The 3267-nt window shown below is 37.8% G+C and overlaps 1 non-coding gene across 1 annotated transcript; it reads right to left on the bottom strand.

Annotated features, from left to right (window-relative positions):
• Window positions 1–643: 643 nt before the first annotated feature.
• On the bottom strand, window positions 644–750 carry LOC128291077 (small nucleolar RNA R71). Its single transcript, XR_008280853.1, has one exon. It is a non-coding gene; the product is annotated as a small nucleolar RNA R71 (small nucleolar RNA).
• Window positions 751–3267: the final 2517 nt, after the last annotated feature.

The following is a 3267-nucleotide window of genomic DNA, read 5'->3' as shown; positions in this document are numbered from 1 at the left end:
TGTTTTAAAAAGTCATTATTTGTTAATTTTGCATTTTGGTTTATTTTCCTGTTATATTTTAACTTAGTTAATTATTCTGTGTTTATTTAAGGTGTTTATAGGTATTGACCGAATTATCGATTTACTCTTTGTAGACCTTGAGACTGAAAGAACTTTTCGACAGCGAAGAAGACAAGCAAGTCAGAGAAGGACTGAAGAGATGAAATTTGATAATCCGAATTGAGGAAACGGAGCAATCCCTACTCAACATCCTATCCTTATTACTGATGATAGGGATAGAGCTCTAAGACAGTATGTCGTGCTAGTGTTTTATGATCTTAATCTGGATATTAGGAGACCTGAAATCGAGGCACAATAGTTCAAACTAAAGCCAATCATGTTCCAAATGCTTCAGACAATGGGCCAATTCAGTGGGATACCTACCGAAGATCTTCACCTGCACTTAAGACTGTTTATGGAGGTGAACGATTCTTTCAAGCTAGCCGGAGTACCCAAAGATGCACTACAATTGAAGCTATTCCCATATTCACTAAGGGATAGAGCTCGAGCCTGGTTGAACTTACTGCCACCAAATTCAATTTCCACATGGTAAGAGTTAGCAGAAAGATTCCTCATGAAGTATTTCCTGCCTAGCAAGAATGCTAAGTTGAGAAACGAGATCACCGTTTTCCAACAAATGGATGATGAGTCCTTGTATGAGACATGGGAAAGGTACAAAGAATTATTACGAAAGTACCCTCATCACGGAATCCCACATTGTATCCAACTTGAGACATTTTATAATGGTCTCAATGCTTACGCAAGGATGGTAGTAGACGCTTCTACTAATGGTGCTCTCCTTTTCTAAGTCTTACAATGAGTCTTTTGAAATCATCAAGAGGATTGCCGGTAACAATTATTAATGGTCAACCAATTAAGCAGCGTCAGGAAGATGAGTCACTGGAATACATGAAGTAGATGCTCTTACTTCACTCACATCTTAGGTATCTTCAATATACTCAATGCTTAAAAATTTTACCACTAATAGGTTTAATAGTTTTGCAGCACAACCACTAAATCAATTTGAAAATGTAGCCTGTGTCTATTATGGGGAAGGAAATCTGTTTGAAGAATATCCATCGAACCCAGAATCTGTGTATTACATGGGTAACTAGAACCAAAACTAAGTTAAGGAAAGGATTACAATCCAATTTCTATAATCTATCATGGCGAAACCACCCTAATTTCTCCTAGAGTAACCAAGGGGCCGGACCCAGTAACACAAACGCCCAACCTAGATTGACCCAACCACCTATTTTTACCCAACAAGTTTAGAAACAACCTCAAGATGAACCGTCAATGGCTTAGAAAACTTGTTAAAGGTATACATAGCCAAGAATGATGCCTTAATCTAAAGCCAAGTAGCTATATTGAAAAACCTAGAAAACCAAATGGGCCAGCTTGCAACTAAACTCAAAAATTGACCACAAGGTGCTTTACCTAGTTATACGAAGAATCCGAGGAATCCAGGGAAGGAGCATTGTAAAGCATTGACATTGAGGAGTGGAAAGACATTAGAGCCCAACACAGTCGAAGTTGAAAAGGAGCCAGCTGATGTTCAAGACTTAGTGGAAGTTCAACCGAGTGTTGAAATTTTAGTTTCACTAGAACCTGAATCTACAAAACCTAATAAGGTAACTTTTGAACTAGCTAATTCTGATAAACTACCAACTTCGTTAGATGCATAATTGCCACAGAAAATGAATCAACCAGTTCCAGTGAAGAAGCCTCCACCACTCTACCTTCAAAGACATTAGAAGTAGAAGCAGGGAGTTCAATTCAAGAAGTTTTGAGACGTACTTAAGCAACTTTATATCAACAACCCGTTGGTTGAAGCACTTGAACAAATGCCGAACTATGTCAAATTCATGAAGATTATCCTGTAAAAAAAATGAAGCCTTGGAGAATTTGAGACGGTAGCCCTGACAAAGGAATGCAGTGCATATCTTCAAGACAAACTACCCCCAAAGTTGTAGGATCCTAGATGTTTTACCATACCTTACAACATTAGAGCAACATATTGTAGTAAGGTATTATGTGATCTGGGTGTGAGTAACAACCTGATGCCCATGTCAATATTTAGGAAGTTGGGGATAGGTGAAATTAGACCTACTATGGTTACACTTCATTTAGCAGATCGATCTTTAGCCCATCCAGAAGGAAAAATCAAGGATGTATTGGTACGCGTAGACAAATTTATTTTTCTTGATGACTTTGTTATTTTAGATTTTGAAGCAAACAAAGATGCGCCAATCATCCTAGGAAGGCCTTTCCTAGAAACTGGAAGGACCCTTATTGATGTGCATAAGGGTGAGCTTACTATTCGTGTTCAGGACGATTAGGTAACATTTAATGTTTCTAAGTCTATATTATTTCTTGACACAATTGATGATTGTTCTATAGTGTCTGATTTAGAGGAATTAGTCATGGAAAAGGAACTCAACTATGTTGAGGACCCATTGGAACAAATTTTGACATCAGATCCTCCAAATGATGAAGAGAAGGATGAATACTTAGCTTTGCTAGAAGCTAATCAAAGAGGATTTAATTCGCAATCCTGTTTTGAATCTTTGGAGTTAGAGAATAGGGACCAAAAGCGTCAATCGAGGAGCCACCTAAATTAGAACTGAAGGTACTTCCCCAACATTTAAAATATGTTTATATTAGGTAATGCTTCTACTTTGCCTTTTATTATTTTAACGGAATTAAATGTTGAGCAAGAAGAGAAACTCATCCTAGTATTGAAACAATTCAAGAAGGCTATCGGATGGACCATAGTTGATATTCGTGACATTAGTCCGTCTGTATGCATGCACAAGATAATCCTGGAAGATGGCGAGAAAGGGACAATTGATGGACAATAAAGATTGAATCCCATCATAAAAGACGTGGTAAAGAAAGAAATCATCAAGTGGTTAGATGCGGGTATAATTTATCCCATCTCAGACAGTTCATGGGTAAGTTCGGTCTAATACGTGCCAAAGAAAGGAGGTATTACGATCATTGAGAATGAGAATAATGAGTTGATACCGACTAGAACGGTTATAGGATGGAGAATTTGCATTGATTATCGAAAGATGAACAAGGCAACTAGGAAAGATCACTTTCCTTCGCCATTTTTGGACCAGATGTTGGATAGACTCGCGGGGCAAAACTATTATTGTTTTCTTGATGGATACTCAAGGTATAACCATCTTATAGTAGCACCGGAAGGTCAACACAAGACAA

Source organism: Gossypium arboreum, chromosome 3 (genome assembly GCF_025698485.1).
Source record: "Gossypium arboreum isolate Shixiya-1 chromosome 3, ASM2569848v2, whole genome shotgun sequence".
NCBI classification, from domain to species: domain Eukaryota; kingdom Viridiplantae; phylum Streptophyta; class Magnoliopsida; order Malvales; family Malvaceae; genus Gossypium; species Gossypium arboreum.
Note: the sequence above shows the minus strand (reverse complement) of the source record. Positions and strands in the feature narration are given on the sequence as shown.